This window comes from Lissotriton helveticus, chromosome 5_1 (assembly GCF_964261635.1).
Source record: "Lissotriton helveticus chromosome 5_1, aLisHel1.1, whole genome shotgun sequence".
In the NCBI taxonomy this organism is placed as follows: domain Eukaryota; kingdom Metazoa; phylum Chordata; class Amphibia; order Caudata; family Salamandridae; genus Lissotriton; species Lissotriton helveticus.
This window is the reverse complement of record NC_136065.1, coordinates 1,624,585,057-1,624,605,963: the sequence shown is the minus strand read 5'-3', so window position 1 is coordinate 1,624,605,963 and position 20,907 is coordinate 1,624,585,057.

Sequence of the window (20,907 nt, the reverse complement as noted above, 5' to 3'; positions counted from 1 at the left end):
AGGAAAACCACACAAGGTATATATATATAAAATATATGTATTTATTACTAAACACGCTCTAGTAATCTCTTTATGGGATTACAGAGCAAGATAAACAATTTAAATGCAATAGAACTTCAGTAAATAGCACAATATATCCTGGGCCCAGGAGGGGACCAAACCATATATTAAGAAAGAGGTATAAGAACCATGACTTGACTAGACACAGTGCCTAGAGCACGTAGAATCGATGGGACCCCAAGGAACCACCCAAGGTAGTGACACAGGGGACCTACAGGGGATGTGTGCAGTGTGAGAATACAGCCGCGAACTCCGCTAGCTTTTCTGGGGAAAGTCGTGGTTGGAATTTTAAGGTTAAAGGAGACTTAGCAGAGGACTTTGAGCAAACCCCTGTAGACTTTAGGGGTTCTAGGGCCAACACCCTCTGGAGCACCGGAGTACTCGAGTTACCTCACCCAGGGAAGCCGCGTGCATAGGTGTCAAATGGTGTCGGGAATCGTCGTTGATTTCAATGGTGATCTGCTGCAAAGTGCTGCTGTCGTGGAGAAGAAAAGTGTCCGGTGTGATCCAAGCCTTAATCGAAGATGTGAAGCACCTGAAAGCAGAGGGAACAGATTCCGGGCCACTTACCAGTGACTTGGTAGACGAATGCTCACCGATGCCGGGTACTTCAGGTGGTAAGAGGTGAAGCCTGACTCTGCAGCCACGAGGACCAGGAGGCGTCGATGATGACCATGAGCTGGATACAAGCTGTCCCACAAAGGATGTCGAGTGCTGGGGTGTGGGTGCTCAGATTGAACACAACAAGCCTTGGCAACAGCAATCCACTCGGAAAGAGAAAAGATGCTTCGGTGTGGACCAACAAGGTCCAGGGGACTCCCCAAGTAATAGAGAGTCAGGGAATGTCTGGAGCAACCAGGGAAGCCCAAGGAAAGTTAAAGTTGCCTTCTCAGGGACCCACCAGTCGATGGACCAGAGATCGAGAAGGTACCTCGAGAGAAAACACAAAGGGCCGGCTCACAGAAACACTCGTGGAGTGTAGGCCGACAATCTTCAGTGGAAATGCTGCTTGGGGTCTGGGCTACAAGTAACCCAATGCACAGCCTCAAGGAATGACGAGAAGCATATGCACTTGCAAATGTGCACGGTGTTCAAGGGTTACAGTTCCACGGTACCCACAAGGGCTAAGGATCTCAGCTTTGCTGGGGACTCGGGTCAACCTCTGGGAAGTCTAGAAACCCACCTCTTGTGTTGCAAATTCTTCGGAGTACAGTGGGAGCTTCGGAGATGCAAACTGGTCAGATGCGTCGTTGGTGCCTGCCACAACTCCTTTACTCAAGGGAGATCCTTCAGTCATCTAGCGCCTTGTAGATTGTTGAAGTTCCCGGATTCAGTATCAGAGTTTCATCCAGGTAAATCTAAAGTCATGTTGCCAGGGGTTCCTATCTTATACCCAAGAAAGGGGTGGGCCAAACTCTGGGGACCCACCTATGGGAGGGTTTAGAAAGAGGGGTGGCTACACCCATTTCCTTTGTCCAGTTTCACGCCAGAGCAGGGGCTGGTAGTTCCTGCAACCCGTTTGTACTGGGCTATGCACAGGGACACCAAATGTGCCCCTAGTGCACACTTCAAAGCACTCTTGGAGTGCACACACCCAGCCCCAATACACTAAAGCCTGTCTGAAAGGTAGTGACACCTCCCTGTGACAGGAAACCTATTGTCCTTGTCCAGGCCTCCCCTGTCAGAGTTTCGTCCAGCAGCAGGAGGCCAGACTCGTGTCTATGGCATCCATTTTGTGATGCCGGGGTTCTGTTAAGCTGGTACCGGGTGTACCGGTGTGGCCATGTTTCTCCTTCTAGAAGGGTGGAATCATACCCCCGCCACCAAGAATGGTGGGGCGGTGGGTATGATTCCAAGGTGTTTGACACCAAACACAACATGTTTCCTTGCAGCCAGTCCAAAGTTAGCATTTACCGTGAGGTTATAATGCACTTAAGAGTAAATGGTCTGGCTGCATTGTTGTATAGCATTTTAGGACCCTAGTGTAATTTTCCCGATTCATGCCCTTATATAGGTATGAATCACTTTGTCCTTATATAGGCATATAAATCATAACCATATTTAGACAGGGCCCATGCAGTCCAAATACGGCATGGCTACTTCCACTAGTTCCGAAAAGCCACAACGATTTCTTGGAAAAACTCAGCTTCAGCAGTTAGGGACTTCCCCTTGCTTGAATATTGATTTGTCTAAGAACTCATGGAGTTTTCAAAGAACTGAGACTCTTTGATGACGTTATTATGTCCACCTTTACGTCAAACTCGGCACCTTCAAGGTATAAATATGCCCACACTTGCCTTAGCAAACACATAGTGGTTTGGAGCAGTTCGACTATCTACTTGCCCGACGCATCCTGCTGCAGCAAGTGCGGAAGGAAGCCGACCCTCCTGCAGATGCACTGAGAGAGACGCTGTCTTTTCTCTTGCCGAGAAATCCAGCTCTAGTGTTTCCAAGCTCCCCTTGCGGGGTGTTGGGAAATCGAGTCCTGAGACAGAGAGATACCAGACCTCCTTCATTCTAAACCAAGGTACGGAGCTAATTAGACCCTTAGAGAAATCTTGGATAGATTCTTGGCAAAAAGAATACTAGATTTATGCTACACCTCACTTACTCCCTCCCTTGTACTAGACTTAGGTTAGGTACATCGGGGTAGGCGTATTTTAGAAGCACGAGTTGAGTAATTTTTAACCTCTTATTATTTATGTATGTATTTTATGGCTTAGAAACCATACCATGCTTTTACAGTATTATTTTATAATACTCTTCTTGCTGTACGCATTATACTTTACAGCCAGTATTACGATTGTAGCAGTTAATTTCTTCTGCGTGAGAAAGAAGACTGTTCTATAAATACTTTTATTGAAAACGCCCGTCTCTCTTTTTCTCTGCACCTCTGGTGAATCGAAGCATGCATGAATGACTGAGTATAATATATAGATCTATTGTTTCCACGGCTCTGAAGATCAGTTTTATCTTGGGGAAACAAAGTTGTCATGTTTATGCGGTTGTCAGAAACTAATCCTTTCTTGTTCATTAGAGAAACTTTCTAGGGTTAGATGTAGGTAATTGTATTTTACCGATTCGAAAATACCGAATTTTACCGGTTCGGTATTTTCGAATCGGTAAATGCAATGTAGAAAAAAAATCGGTAAAAAATACCGAATCGTTAAGATTCGGTATTTACCGAATCGGTATTTACCGATTCGGTAATTGCCATTCATTCCGATTCGGTAAAATAGGGAAACTGTCAAGGGTGGCAGGGTGTCACTTTGACACCCTGTTGCACCCCTGAATTGTGCTGGTATGCACATGTGGCATACATACATGCCCTGAGGGCATGTATGTTTGTCACATGGCACAGGTGTAAATGCACATATTTGCATTTACATAGGAATTCGTTATTTACCACCAACTAATAGTTGGTGGTAAATAACGAATCCTTTGATCCCAAAAGCACTGTTTGAAGTGCTTCCTACATTTCATTTACCGATTCGGTAAATACCGAATCGGTAAATGATGATTCGGTAAATACCGATTTGTTATTTACCGAATTGATAAATGTGCCCCCTACATAGGAAAAGTCAATTACCGGTCGGTAACGGCCGATTTCGGCCGTTACCGACCAGTAATTGCCTTCCTACATCTGACCTTTAGTGACCTCTGAGCTAGCTGGCACTCACAATTAAGTCTAGTATATTCGATAGAGACCTAGTAGACATAAGTCCTACGTCAAATCTATAGGATATATTATTCCAAAGCGCAGAGCTATTGGGAATAGAGGAACTACACTACATGGTGCCCAACGTTTGGTAAGGCACTAATTTAATGCTAGATACTAGAGTAACTCAGTCGTGCTTTTCACAGAGACCCCTTTTTTCCCGTAAAATACTCCAATAGACGTCTGGAGTGGGGTAAAGGATAAAATATCCACCATAACCAAGTAGGACGAAAAATACTATGTATTAGTTTTTGGTTTTGCTCAATGTTGAAGGATACAGTGTTCCAAAATATTGTGCACCTTACCTTTGTTTCCTTGAAACTTGCTCTGCAAACTTTCAGTCAAACAAAGACTGAAAACGCAACCGGTGGAGCTGTAGTGAATGCAAATCAACCGGGTTTAGACGTTACAGGGTTTATCAAAGACGACGATGATGTTATAATCATCCCGAAAAACTTAAGGAAAACTATAGCTATAAAGCTTATAAAAAATGGCCTATCACCGAGAGGTGGTAGGGTAATATTTGTCATAGAGGCACATGAATATCGGCGGACAGAGGTATTCTATTCATGGATTATCTTTCCACAAGCAAATCCAACAACACATGTGTTCCACTTCTATAAGATAGAGGAACCTACTTTCCTTTCGAGGACATTAAAATTCCACTAACTTACCACGAGCATCAGCTCTGGTTTAAAGGCGCACTACAAAATCACATTACAAGGCTCGGTCTACTTGGTAGACCAGGAGCAACATGGCAGGTACTAGCCAGCTATACACCACATCCTGCCATTGAACACATGACAGGCCCAGAATTGTTAGCTCAGCTAAAACAATTATTTAAAATACATAGACAATTGGTACAATATATCATGAGGACTCTAACAGTCCAACTTGCTATAAGAATTCCACAGCACACCCCTCATCAGGGAAACCCAAACAAAATTACACCACAGAATATACAGTCATTCATTGGTAAATTACCCACAAAAAGGGAACAGATTCCATTCTGGTTAGCTCAAAAAATTACTCAGATAGAGGCAATATTTCCTGATAGTACATCTCATGAGAAACACAGGATTCTAACAATCTGTTTACCAATGGGGATCGCACCACACCTGGAGGACTGTGACACTTGGGGTACAGTCTTTGCTGCAATCTACACAAAAACACACGTCTTTGGCGGTGATACCAGACGTCCTGAAACAGATTCAAAATGAATACGGGGCAGAGCCTGCTTTAAATCTCGGTATGAAGTTACTGAAGGATTTCAAACAGGTCTCAGCTATAATATTAGCTAATATTAAAGGAGGAGCAGCATCAGTGGCAATCTGTCAAAAACTAAAAGAACTTGATGTAACTGAGCAACCATATGAACGTGCCAGAATAATAGAAAAATCCTATGAAGAACTAGGTAGAGATAGTTTGGGAGTGAAACCAGTAAAGCCCGAACTGACAGAAAATCCTGAAAAAGTTTTTATCAAAAACACACTCACTACTCCTAAAAAGAAGTGGGAAAATACTAGACAGACACTTCTAAAAGAGACGTGTTCCCAATCCAGAGGTAGGTCTCCTCAAAGGGAGCACTCTGAAAAGAGATATAACCTAAGAAATAGGGATAATTTGAGAAATGCTGATAGATATCAAGATACTGATACACGTTCCTCTCGTACCTTTCAGACTTCCTCACAGAAGTCCGAAAGAAGAGGACAATCAGAACACAGGGAAGAGCGCGTGAAGTCTAAAGACAATCAACACGTTCCAAAAAATAAGAAAACTCAATTCTCCAAAAAGAAAGTAGCAAGTATCAAAATCAGACATGCCGAGGATCTTGAGGACACAACTCAAGAACGGGGAGTGGGCCCAGACAATGCTGGACAGCGCAGCAGAGGTCACCATAGCTCGCAGAATCCTGAAGGATCATCTGGAGACAGTGGATCTGAATGAATGCATTCAAGTTGAAACTGCAGATACCAGGGTTAGTGTACCCCATAAGTTATATGAAGTAACACTCCGGATAGAGGGGGACATAACTAGAAAAATAAGAGCACTCTTTTGGGAGAAGCTCTCAAAGGGGTATGACATTCTCCTAGCTGAAAAAGACTGGCCACCAGAATTTGTCAGTGAGTGCCCACATGGTGAGGAAATCATTATGCCAGCCTTCTCAAACCATATTCCTATTCATAAAAAATACACCTATGCAAGAAAATGGGCTGTTGCCCAGGCTCCAGCATAATATAAAAATCATGTGGGATGGGATGAAGACTTTCCTTGCCATAAGATCCAGTTAAAAAAATCAACCAACTGCTCAGAGGCAGTATCCAGTTAAGCAGGAAGCTAAAAAAACAGGTCAGGGAGATCTTAGATCAACTTGGATACCAAGGGGTAATTGAAACATGCGCCTCGTCAATGAACAATCCTTTGTTTCCTGTCTCCAAACCAGACGATACATATCGTCTCGTTTTGGATTACAGACATTTAAACTCTTGTTGCAAAACATTAGTAGTACAGAATGCACACAGTGCAGCACTGATGAATAACATTGTGCGCAAAAAATATAAAACAACATTAGATATTTCAAACGGTTTCTTCTGTCAGAATATCGCACCTGAAAGCAGGTATTTGACCGCTTTCTCAATCATGGGGACACACCGACACTTCTGTTGTCTCTCGGAGGGGTTCAACCATAGTCCTGGGTTATTTTCAGCCTGAGTAACAGAGTTACTACAAATGTATGATGATGAGGCATTATCTTATGTCAATGACATCTATCTTACAGACGATGATTTGGACAGGCATTTGAACAGAGTGAACACCATAATACTTGGTTTCGCTTCTGAAGGGTACAAATTCAATTTAAAAAAAAATCAAGAATTGCCCACATCAACGTTCTATTCTTGGGATACGAACTTTCAAGTGAAGGCAAAAGCCTGGCAGCAAACTTTTTAGAGAAGTGTGCGCTGCTCCAACCTCCAAAAACGCTGAAAAACTTACAGTCAATTCTAAGTTTCCTGAATTTCTGAAGAACTTACATTCTAAATTACGCAGAAAGGGTTAAACCTCTCTACGAATTAATCAAACCTGATTTCAAATCAACTAATTGGACTCAAAAACACACAGAATTTTTGCGTTCAGTGCAAACAGATATTTTAGCAACAACTCACTTACAGACACGCGACAACCTACGAAACCTTGTAATCCGAATCATCCCAGGGAGATGCGGATTCACATACCTAACCTTTAACGAAGGTGAAAAGGTACCAATAGCTTACAAACCACACTTGTACACACAGCGGAAATGAAATTCACTTCAACCGAAAAAATTCTGACAGCGGTTCAAACTGCAGTAGCAAAAGAGAGAGCCCTAGCGCAGGGAAAACACATAATGGTCGTTACGCCTGTACCTACATTAGAGGCAGTGACAAAAGCGAGCATTCCAAATGCAAAAGCTTTACATCCGAGATGGATACAATGGGTTAATTCGCTTGCTGCAACAGACGTTGAATACGTTTTTGACCCCTACTTGAAAACTCAAGAATTTCTCCAATACGAACAAGATTGTCCTCTGCCCACTGAGATTCTGCCTGTAGAACATTATGGATGTATAATATATACACACCAATCAGCACAGCCCGCAAACAGGCTTATAGTGCTGTGTGCGCGATTGTTAAAGGTCGCTGGCGCGATGGTAAATTTAGACCTATCGTCACAAAAACTCAATCTCTAGGAGACTGTACAGCTCAGCGAGCTGCACTACAGGCATTCAAGATGGCGCTGGAAAATACCGATTGCGAATTCCCCACACTAATAGTGTGCGATTCATATTACGGCGTTCAGTCTTACAATGAATACTTGCAGAACTGGGTTCAAAACGGTTTCAAAGACGCAAAAGGTGGTACAATCAAGCCTAAATTGCTTTGGGAACAAGTAGTTCTATTACAGAAAGAACTACAAAAGACTCACGTGATCCATACACTGAGTCATCAGCGTGATGGCGTTCACGTTGCAGGGTATTAATTAGCTGATGAAGCCACGAAGGCAGCTGTGCAAACGGCTTCCGTAGCTGCAATCACTCATTCAAAAACAAAAATAGACAGTGAAATAATGCAAGCTGTCACTGCCTCAGTAAAAGTCAGTGGTAAAACACTTCCGAAAGGCTTTCCACACAAGTACTCCTATATAACTGATGCAAATAATGTTCCTTTTGCTCGAATCCCTGGAGTGGGGGATAGAGTAATTCCAAACATGGACCATAGATTAGGACTAATCTTAGCAGCACATGAAGGGCTTGCCTCTGCACATGCAGGAGTTTCCGCCACAGTATCATTACTTAAGCAGAGATACTGGTGGCCGTGCATGAGGAAACAGACCAGAAACTATGTTTAGGAATGTGAAATCTGCCAGAAAATTAAAGTTTCAACAGTGAAACGCCCGGCGCAGACGCCCCTTCTAATTTCGGATAAACCATTAGCATGCGTTTACCTGGACCACTGCTGTCCCTTACAGAGGGATGGAAACTATAAATATATCATGGTCGCAGTGGTTTCCTGCTCAAGATTCATTTGGTTGTGGCCTCAGCGCTCGGCTGATGCCCGAACTGTTATAAAAGATTTGCGAGTCTTTATCGGCACGTACGCAATCGGCACGCTACATTCTGACCAGGGTCCTGCATTTAGCTCCAAAGCTTACAAGGAGGCCATGGCCAATTTGGGCGTTGCATTGCGATTTTCAAGTCCATTCCATCCTGAGGGAAATTCGGTTGTGGAGAGAAAAAAATGGGACATAAAGCAATCTATAACAGCTAGGGTATTAGGTTCGGGTGACGGGTGGGTCAAATATCTAATAAGTGTCCAACGTAGCCTTAATAACCTGCCAAGAAAATCTCTGGGTGGAATCACTCCATATGAAATCCTGTTTGGTACTAGAATGATTGTAGAAGACCTCGATCATCATACTTCAGTGGTAGAACAAAAACCGTTTAATATCAAAGACCTTTTGGCTGTTTTGCAGGACTTAAATGAAACGAGAAAAAGTCTAAGCAACACCATACAAAAGCCAACGACCACTGAAGAAAAACCACCTGTCCCAGCAAGACCTGTCTGGATTCCTAAGATTGGGGATCTGGTCAGAGAAAAAAATAGCAGATAAGAAGGAATTTGGGCCTTCTTACAGAAAACCAGTACCTGTACTATCGGTCCACGGATCAAGAACAGTGTTACTGCTGCCCCTTGCTGGAGGAAAAGAGAACCGGTTTGTGTCCATCGACCTGGTCAAAGCACATCATGTGGCCGATAATAAGTAGTAGGCCCAGTGGACTCCAAAGATGTAGCAAAAGACCAAATCTTGCTACTATCCAAGAGGTTCAAACTGAAAGACTCATCACCTTTGAAGAAACTGCAGTGAGAAAAGACTATGCAACAAAGCCGTGGAACTTGTGCCTCTTGAAACCCAAATAACAGTTTGTCAAGAAACTCCCGTCTACAATGATGTAGCATCTGACTATACTAACATGTCAAGCGACCAAGCAGCTCCAGCGATTTCGAATAATCCAGATGCAATACCAACAATTGACAGAACTGCCACTGGCTATTTCATCAACTTTGATAACTTTTCTGAGGATCCCAGTGAGCCCGAAACGCCAGCAAATAAAACTTTCAAGGAACAATTAACAGAACTTTGTCACCAGCTTGCAAATATATATCTAGTTTCACCATGGGTTGAATTTTGGATTGTGTTAGGTGCACTTTTTCTCCTACTATGGCTGATTCTCGTTTTAAGTTTGGGAAAGCTGATAGATGGAAAATATAGTAAAATGGACATGGCAAGTAAGAACATCAACTTGCTCTTGAAGCCACACAAATCATCTCATCGTGAGCAAAGAGACCTGTCATCAGTGAACATCACAGCCATTCCTCTACCTGGTGGTATAGCATGGGACAGAACTGATTATGACATATATGGTCCGGTAGAGCTGCTGAAAATTCTACACCAATTTAAGGTTTCCTTGAGTGATTTTGTTTCACCCACCACATTTTCTGATGATTGGGACTTTGAAACTGTTAATAACATGATGGCAGACATAGAAATGTCAGCAAAATTTACAAAACATGAATACTTAGAAGGTTCATCAGATTACGAACAAATGTATTGTTTTAATAATTTTGGTCACCATTATTTGCACAAATCTGCAAATCCTAGAAATATTTTAACTTATAATCAATGGGATCATTGTCGAACGCCACCAAAGGGTAGCTCTAAAACATTTTATGAAAAATGTCCATACTTCTCAGGTTTTAATGTCACAAATCCAGAAACTTTTTACTTTAAAAATGTTAATAAGACAGGAATGAAAAGTATGTTGACTAATACTAAGCAAATGTATTCTGCAGCCTTTTATGCTCAATTGTCCACATTAGGAGGCCTATTAGGATGGCGGACGGAAACGTGTCCCGTCCGCCATGGTCTTGGCAAAAACACTCACGACCGCACTGCGGATAATCCGCGGTTGCGATTAGGATATTTCTGTCAAGAAACACCGACCGCGGCAGACGGATCACATCAAACACCGTCCGCGGCGGACGGATCACACCAAAGACCGCCGTAAGCGGACGGTACCAAAGAAACACCCTCCGCCGCAGACGAACATGACCGCGGAAACAGGCCCAACCGCCGCAATACCTGCGGAGGTTCCGGCCGTACGATTAGGATAACGCCGCCATTCCAACGGAACTCACAACCTCCTTTGACCGCAGCGGAAACAATGCTTCGACAAACGGAGCATGACTGCGGAAGGACCAAACGAACAACATCCCTGCCGTCAAACCGATTCCAAAATGGCTGACGGAAGTAAATAGAAAACACACTAAACAGGACACACACCCACCTGAAACACCCACCCCCAACAACTACACGCCCCAATGACACCCCCTCCCAAGCACCGAAAAATACACCCAAGTCACCACACCCACAGAACACCTGACTGGCAACAACCATTGGGACACAACCACCACACAGAGTATAAAATGAATCCCTCCCATTACCACAATCCTTTGCATCACAGCATAGCAGCAAGAAAGAGGCAGAATACCACAAACAGCACACACACAAACACACATACAACCTGCACACAAACACACCCACCACACAAACCCCCACAACACCATCCCTACACACCACACACCTGCACACCCCACCCCACACACAACTTGCACATCACACACCATGGCACCCAAGAAAAAATCCAGGTTCACAGACAGTGAGTTGAAGGTCATGGTGGATGAAATCATCCGTGTCGAACCACATCTGTTCAGTACCCTAGTCCAGCAGACCACCTTGGCAACCAAAACCAACATGTGGGACAGGATAGTGACCAGAGTAAATGCGTCAGGGACCGTGCCACGCACCAAACACGAGATCCAGAGGCGCTGGCATGACCTCAAGGCAAGGGTGAAAGGCATCAGGGCTAAGAACCACCTGCGGGCACATCACACTGGCGGCGACACTCCCCCGGAGCCTATACCCTTTGCAGAATGGGAGGAGAAGGTGCCGGGCATACTGCACCCTGAGAGCCTGGAAGGACTCGAAGAGGGACTAGAGGCTGGTAAGTACAAACCAATGACCACTATCACACTGCCATGGTCTGTCTTGCACAACTGCCAAGACACATCTCCCAGGCTCCAATCCATGCATGCGGCCCACATAGTCACCCAAATGTGAAGTCCTGGGCACAAATGCACCCACCATGACCAAACACAAATGTTGCCTCCTACGTTCCCAGCCTTGCATGTTGTCAAAGCAGCAAGCACCACAACTCCCAACAGGCCCCCATGTCTACAGGGAGGGTGGTGGTGGGTGGGGTGTGTGAGAGACCAGCACTACAACTACCAACAGGCCCCCATGTCGACAGGGAGGGTGTTGGTGGGTGGGGGGTGTGAGAGAGGTGGGTGGGGGTGTGAGAGAGGTGGGTGGGGTGTGTGAGAGAGGTGGGTGGGGTGTGTGAGACCAGCACTATAACTCCCAACAGGCCCCCATGTCGACAGGGAGGGTGTTGGTGGGTGGGGGGTGTGAGAGAGGTGGGTGGGGGGTGTGAGAGACCAGCACTACAACTCCCAACAGGCCCCCATGTTGACAGGGAGGGTGGTGGTGGGTGGGGGGTGTGAGAGACCAGCACTACAACTTCCAACAGGCCCCCATGTCAACAGGGAGAGTGTTGGTGGGTAGGGGGTGTGAGAGAGGTGGGTGGGGGGTGTGAGAGGTGGGTGGGGTGTGTGAGAGAGGTGGGTGGGGTGTGAGAGAGACCAGCACTACAACTCCCAACAGGCACCCATGTCGACAGGGAGGGTGGTGGTGGGTGGGGGTGTGAGAGACCAGCACTACAACTCCAAACAGGCCCACATGTCGACAGGGAGGGTTTTGGTGGGTGGGGGGTGTGAGAGAGGTGGGTGGGGGGGGTGATAGAGGCGGGTGGGGTGTGTGAGAGACCAGCACTACAACTCCCAACAGACCCCCATGTCGACAGGGAGGGTGTTGGTGGGTGGGGGATGTGAGAGAGGTAGGTGGGGGGTTTGAGAGAGGTGGGTGGGGTGTGTGTGAGACCAGCACTACAACTCCCAACAGGCCCCCATGTCGACAGGGAGGGTGGTGGTGGGTGGGGGGTGTGAGAGACCAGCACTACAACTCCCAACAGGCCCACATGTCTACAGGGAGGGTGGTGGTGGGTGGGGGGTGTGAGAGACCAGCACTACAACTCCCAACAGGCCCCCATGTCGACAGGGAGGGTGGTGGTGGGTGGGTGGTGTGAGAGACCAGCACTACAACTCCCAACAGGCCTCCATGTCGACAGGGAGGGTGGTGGTGGGTGGGGGGTGTGAGAGACCAGCACTACAACTCCCAACAGGCCCCCATGTCGACAGGGAGGGTGGTAGTGGGTGGGGAGTGTGAGAGAGGTGGGTGTGGGGTGTGAGAGACCAGCACTACAACTCCCAACAGGCCCCCATGTCTACAGGGAGGGTGGTGGTGGGTGGGGGGTGTGAGAGACCAGCACTACAACTCCCAACAGGCCCCCATGTCTACAGGGAGGGTGGTGGGTGTGAGAGACCAGCACTACAACTCCCAACAGGCCCCCATGTCGACAGGGAGGGTGGTGGTGAGTGGGGGGTGTGAGAGACCAGCACTACAACTCCCAACAGGCCCCCATGTCGACAGGGAGGGTGGTGGTGGGTGGGGTGTGTAAGAGACCAGCACTACAACTCCCAACAGGCCCCCATGTCTCATCCCAGAGCAAGATGGAATCCGCCCACCATTTGCTGACCAGTGCATTGCCTCCTTCAAACTTACAGGTAGATAGACATCTTCACAGGGGCACCATCCAATAGCAGGACCGGACCACACATATCCAAGTATTGTCTCCCCACATCTACGCCACCATATTGCCCTGTACTGTCAACCACAACAACATGATGACAACAACAACCATGTCCTGATACCATAGTGATTTGTAATGTTACAACCAAAAACCTGTCATGTCCACAGCATTGATTCTGAATTTCTTGTCCCTCAGGTGATCGCAACTTGACAGGCGAAAGCAGCAACCGCCAGCACCAGTCGCCCCCCTCACAGCCCGGACTCTTTGATGAGGATCCCATTGACACCTCGGGTGCAGAGGATGATGCTGGGCCAAGCACACTCCCAGTGGCATCAGGCTCCCAGGACATCCTGGCCTCCTCCACCTTGGCCAGTGTCACAAGACAAACACCTGCCATTGTGAGCTGTGCAGCTACCACCACCACCACCACTCCTGCCTGTGCCACCCTGCCTGACCCATCGTCCAATGATGGGCCATCGACATCTCAGGCTAGCAGGGAGAGTGGACGGGAGAGGACACAGGTGAGGCCACAGCTGCAGTGCACAGTGCAGATGCTAGGCGAGGTCGGGAATGAGACCCACCCCATCCTGGGACGGAGACCCTGGATGCCATCGCCAGAGTCCATGCCTCCTATGAGCGGTCGCAGGCACAGGCAGATTGGGCCCGCCAAGACTCGCTACAGAGCTGCCAGCTGTTGCGGTCCATGGACACTCACATTGGCCAAATTGTCGACCTCATGGGGCAGCAAACAGCTCTTTGGAGGGAGTGGTTATCCCGCGCCACACCACCTCCCCCTCACCCAAGTGCCCAGCGGGACAGGTCACCAACACCACCGCCACCATCACCTGAGGCCACGGACAGGGAGGTGGTCCCTGACCAACCTGCCCCCACAGCTGTCTCCGCTCCGGCTCCAAGACGGAGGGGCCGTCCGAGACTGGATGCAGCTGAGAGCAGTGCCAATGCACCATCCACCCGCTCGAAGAGGGGCCGCCACTGACTTCACCCTTCCTTGAGCCTGCCATTCAGCCTGCGAACTATCTTGCCCCACAATGCCAAGCATTGACACACGTCTGTTGGACTAGGTGTACATCACACAATGTGGTGTCCCCACGGTGTTTTCATCTGCCATGACCTTCAACTCTCACTTCCCCCCAACACCTACTTGTAAATATGCACTAACATCAATCCACAATCTGTAAATAAACACCATGTAAACACTCAATGCTGTGTGACCTTCATGTTTTAATCACATGTTTGTCTTATAAGTTGTCATTACCAGGTGCAGGGATCAATGTTCTTGAGAATCATGCCTCGGTGGGAGTTACCTAGGGATAATGAGAGAACAACAAGCACTGGTCAGGAAAGTAATTCACACCCATCACAACACACTGTACTGCAACATCCCACAAACCACACTCATCACCAAATAAGTGGATCACAGTACACACATCAGGTAGCTTTGCATGTATACCATCTCCCACACCCATTTGCGAACAGAACATACCAGAACAGGCAGCATTCACACACCACATCCACACATCACCAGCAAACATACATCACACATTGACCAGCAGCACAAGAGGTAATTATTCACATTCATGGAAAGTAGCGATCAATGAGCTGATGCCTCTGGTCCACACCTTCTTCCTCCCCACTATCCTCATCAGTGGACATGGGTTTGATGGGAGGCGGAGCAACCTGTTGGTCTGCAGGGTCCATGATCAGTTCAATATTATTGCTCAAGGCCAGGTTGTGGAGCATGCAGCAGGCAATCGCGATTTGGCATACTTTGCCTGGTGAGTATGGCAGGGCCCCTCCGGTTTTATCCAGGCAGCGAAACCTAGACTTCAGCAGTCCAAAAGTACGTTCCACCACTCCACGTTTCCTCGTTATAATGCATTTCACCAGGGGTAGTAGGATTTCGTAGGGGGCTTAGCAGCCATGGCCGGTTTGGGTACGCAGAGTCGTCTAGGTGGGGGTTAACAGACACATACATCATTACCAGGATTGGTGGGAACACCACGGCACTCATACAACACAATAGTCCTCACAGCACACTCACCTACAAGCCACGCCCGTTCTGGACACAGATTAGACATCAGTTGGGGGACAATGCTGCTCCGCAGGATGTGGGAGTCATGTGCGGACCCGGGAAATCTGGCACACACATGGGAGATGATGTTGTCAGCCAGGCACACCACTTGCACGTTGATCGAATGGTAGTGCTTCCGATTGCGATATACAGGTTCACTTGCCTTGGGTGAAATGAGACCAATATGTGTGCCATCAATGGAACCCACTACGTGTGGTATCCGGGCCAGGGCATAGAAGTCACCTTTCACTGCAGCCAGCTCTGCCGCACGTGGGAAAAGGATGTAATCATCCTTGTAATGCATCATGGCATTCAGAACATCCCGCAGCACCATGCTGAACATGGATTGTGACATCCCCCCGACATGACCAACTGTGTACTGGAAAGTGCCTGTTGCGAAGAAGTGAAGTGCCGCCATCACCTTTGCTGTGGGTGTAATAGCTCCTGGATATGTCCTGCGTGACTGCAGATGAGTTGCCAATTGGGCTACAAGCTCCTGCAATCTACGACGGTCAAGGCGGAATTTGCGGATCACCTCCTCGTTAACCATGTCCTCCAGCACAGTGTAGGGTCGATGCACATTTGAAGCCCTCCTGTGTGGGAGTAGATGGCAGCAGATGTCAATTGACCAACAACGCACAGCTGTGCCACACTATCACCTCTTGACCAACACAATACATTTAATGCATGTTTCAGACACTGACTCTATGTGTGACGTGACCGATATATAAGGCACTACAGCTAACTACACACAATGTTCACCCACAAACAACACCCTGTGTGCAAACATGTCCAATGTAACGTGCACACATGTTGAAAGAACTGCCAACAACACATGAGTGAGGGCACAAGTGTGGACAAAAGTCCCCACAGACACACATGGACGAGCACACACTACACGAACATGGAACACACCCTCCTTGTCTCCATGCACCCATCACCCCACCTACAATGCTGGGCATCCTCACATGACATGCATGGGCACACAACAGGCAACACACATACGCATACACAGAATGCATGTATACCCCCATCATTGCTACTTACACACACAAACCACACGCTCACAACAGCTTATGAATGTGGGTACACAGCCTTGATGTACTGTGTAGATGTGTACAAATGGAAACGCGTGTCCGCAAAACCAAGACGTCAACACATCGCCATGCACATCTGAGGCAACTTGGGTGCACATCACTGGCCTTTGTTAACCACTGGCAAGGTCAATAGTATGACCACACATGCAACAAATGGACATGAATGACACACGTGGACACGGGCCATTGACTTGACATCATGATTCTTGATGCACTCCGGACATGTCCTGACACACATGTACAACTATGAACATTACATGTGTGCGGAGACATGCAGTGTGTGTACACACGCCATCCGGGTATGCCTTCCCCCAACACAGAAGGTGATCATACTGCAATTGTGCATGACATATGCTGCATGGTCAAGGACCATCACGGTCACACCCCGCCAAACGCATGTGCGCACTACCGGGACGGTGCATCTTTTGAAAATCATCACTCACTGGCATCGCAATGGCGGAGCACGCATTCCGCGTGGGCGGTACAGGCTAACACATACATTTGAATATGCAAGTGGAAATGGCAGTTGGTACCCCCCCTTACAGTCACATTGCAGCACCCACCGCAGACCGCCGGCCCTGGCCGGTCACACACCGCCGGGTGCTTCCCGGTCACCCACCGCTGGGTGCTTCCCGGTCACTCACCACCGGCTGCTGCTCGGTCACCCACCGCCGGCCCTGGCCGGTCACACACTACCGGGTGCTGGCGGTGGGTGAGCGCCCTGTGCATTGAGGTCACCCTGGCATGGATGGCCCTGGCCGGTCACACACCGCCGGGTGCTTCCCGGTCACCCACCGCCAGGTGCTGCCCGGTCAACCACTGCCGGCTGCTGCTCGGTCACCCACCGCCGGCCCTGGCCGGTCAACCACCGCCGGGTGCTTCCCGGTCAACCACCGCCGGGTGCTTCCCGGTCAACCACCGCCGGGTGCTTCCCGGTCAACCACCGCCGGGTGCTGCCCGGTCAACCACCGCCGGGTGCTGGTGGTAGGTGACTGGGCAGGGCCGGTGGTGGGTGACCGGGCAGGGCCGGCGGTGGGTGACTGGCCAGGGCTGACGGTGGGTGACCGGGCAGCACCCGGCGGTGGGTGACCGGGCAGCACCCGGCGGTGGGTGACCAGGCAGCACCCAGTGGTGGGTGATCGGGCAGCACCCGGTGGTCTGCGGTGGGTGATGCAATGTGACTGTAAGGGGGTACCAACTGCCATTTCCACTTGCATATTCAAATGTATGTGTTAGCCTGCACCGCCCCCGCGGAATGCGTGCTCCGCCATAGCGACGCCAGTGAGTGATTAATTTCAAATGATGCACCATCGCGGTAGCGCGCACATGCGGATGCCAGTGTGTGACCGTGACGGTCCGTGCACATGTAGCCAATGGAAACAGGTAACGCGGGGCGCGTAAGCGCATTCAAAAATAGCGGAAGCCGTGCACCGCCACAGCAGGGCCAGTCAGTGGCTCATTTAGAATGAGGCATCCAGGGAAAACCAATTGCTGCAGACGTGTGCCACTGATATGAGCTCAGGGCCATATAAATGTGTGAATTTCTGGAGCACACATTCACTCCTTCCAGCCACTGCTGCCTGCGACCATCACCTCGACCTGCTGCTGCTGAGCTATCCAACAACTGCTGCCTGCGACCATCACCTCTACCTGCTGCTTCTGAGCTATCCAACAACTGCTGCCTGCGACCATCACCTCGACCTGCTGCTGCTGAGCTATCCAACAACTGCTGCCTGCGACCATCACATCGACCTGCTGCTGCTGAGCTATCCAATAACTGCTGCTGTAGTGCCACAGTCGTGGACCTTGCCATGCAGAGAGTGCAAGAGATCCGGTCTCGTCCCTTCACCGCAGCGTAGCTGGATGTCCTTGTGGACGGTGTGCTCCGCCACTATGAACGGCTCTACGGTGACCCCGGACAGGTGGTAAGTGCAGTGGGGAACATGTTGGTGTGCATGAGGTGGTCACTGACTCCTGGCTTCTGCAAGCTTGGTGGTGTGCTGTGGGACCTTCACATGTGTTGTACTGAGCATGGCTGCCGAAAGATACGTGTTTCTACCATGTTTGTGAATGTCCAACTGTCCACTGATGTTCCACTCTTGTCTACCATCATGGTAGGTCAAGCTTCACCTTTGCAAGGCCGTGTGGAAGACCATAGCATGTGATGTACGGGCAGTGGGGGTGTGCAATAGACGACACACACACTGCCACAAGCGCTGGGACGACATCCCCAGGCTCAGCAAGAATGTGGGGAGATGACACTGGGGCTGATTCCAAGATCAACTCGGCTTGCACGACGCACCATGACCCCTCTAATGCACCGTATCATAGCTGTGACGCATCCTGACCTGTCCGCCCGGCTGAGAGGGGTTCAACAGCAAACTAGCGGTAAGCAGACTGTATGTGTCTGTGACTTGTGAGTGCATGCATGTATTGGTGCTCAGACACAGTAATGATATCCGTGGTGTGTATGTTCTGCTGCAATTGCATGTTGGTGCCATTAGCGGAGTGAACGTTAGCATCCATGTCCGCCAGGTGGACATACCAGTTGCTTTGTAGTGGAGGGTCCCAGGACATGTGTGGTGGTCTGCATGCACTTGCCCTGTTTGTTTGATGTTCATGTTTCACAGGCACCCCCGGTTCTTTGACATGAGGATGTCTGGTAGGGGTGGTTCGTGTGCAGGATGGGTGCTACATGTTAGTCGACTGTAAGGAAAATTGTGTTTTTGTAACCTTCAGTACGTGAGTGTGGCACTTAGGTAAACTCTCTCTCTTTCAGATTTGGCCGAGGGCACTGACCCACAGACGACTGAGATGAGTGATGGCAATGCATCCGGATCCGAGATCACACACACGCAGACTGACACTGAAGAGGGCAGCCCCGGAGAGGGGGACAGAACCGTCCCTGAGGACTCACATGTGGAGATACCATCGTCCTCATCTTCAGACAGTGTTGGTGAGACAGCACTGTTGTCACACACAGAGAGTGGGCAATCCACACCTTCAGTCGGTACACAGCACACAGGGCCCACACTGCCACCAACTGCAACAAGTACTGCTCGTGCTCGCCAGAGTAGGGGGAGCAGAGTTGCCTTCGGTGCAGGCACCGCTGCCCCTGTGACACAAAGTGCACTTTGTGCTGAGGCTGTTGATCTGCTGCGACAGCTGTGTGTAGGGCAGACCAACATGATCAATGCATTCCAAGACCACGATAGGAAGTTGGGGCAGGTGGTAGCATTCATGAGGGGATGCATGGCGATGTTGCTGGTCTCCTCAGAACAGTTCAGTCATTAGCAAACACTGTCTTCAGCCATTCTACAGTCGCATGGTCAAGGTTCTACTTCAGTTCACCCATCCACACCACTTGATGTCTCAGAGGAGAGTGACATTCCAGACCAGGCCTCATTCTCTGGGTATTGCACTAGAAGCAGCCACAGGCAGCAAGGCAGGGCACGGAGGACACAGACACCATCTCCTAGGACAAGGAAATCTTTCACCGAACACGACATCAGCTACCCTGGAGTTGACAAACAGGATCCTCAAGGGGTGTTGGGGGACAGGGCTTATCATGAAACACAGGCATACCCCTCAAAAGGTACTCCCAAGGCCAGGGACACTCCCAAGGACAAGGACACTACTAAGGAAAGGTCACCTCCCAAGCCCAGGGACACTCCCAAGGACAAGGACACTCCCAAGGCCAGGGACAAGGACACTACTAAGGAAAGGTCACCTCCCAAGCCCAGGGACACTCCCAAGGACAAGGGCAGCTCCCAAGGCCAGGGACACTCCACAGGACAAGGACACTACAAAGGATAGGGCAGCTCCCAAGGCTAGGGACACTCCCAATGACAAGGACACTACAAAGGATAGGGCAGCTCCCAAGGCCAGGGACACTCCCAGGGACAAGGACACTACTAAGGAAAGGGCACCTCCCAAGGCAAGGGACACTCCCAAGGACAAGGACACTACTAAGGAAAGGGCAGCTCCCAAGGCCAGGGACACTCCCAAGGTCAAGGACGCTACAAAGGAAAGGGCACCTCCCAAGGCAAGGGACACTTCCAAGGACAAGGACACTACAAAGGAAAGGGCACCTCCCAAGGCAAGGGACACTCCCAAGGACAAGGACACTACAAAGGAAAGGGCACCTTCCAAGGCCAGGGACACTCCCAAGGACAAGGACACTTCAAAGGACAGGTACACTACAATGGACAGGGACACTACAAAGGACAGGTACACTACAATGGACAGGAACACTACAAAGGACAAGCCTGCTCCCAGGGACTGGGCACCGACCACGTATCAGGCACATTCCAGAGACAGGACACCTCCTACGGCCAAGGCACCTCCCATGGACACGAGCACCATCAAGGACAGGAATACATCACCCCTGCCTGCCCTGAGGCTGATGTTGGTGAAGGAACATCTGCGGTGGAGTCACCCCATACCTCTACTCCCATCCACACCCTGCAGAAGCAGAGGAAGGAGTACACTATTGTTGCATCCCCCATTACACATGATGCAGAGGGCAGAAGGCAGGCCCACAGTAAACGTCAAGCAGGGTCCAGCACGTCCCCAG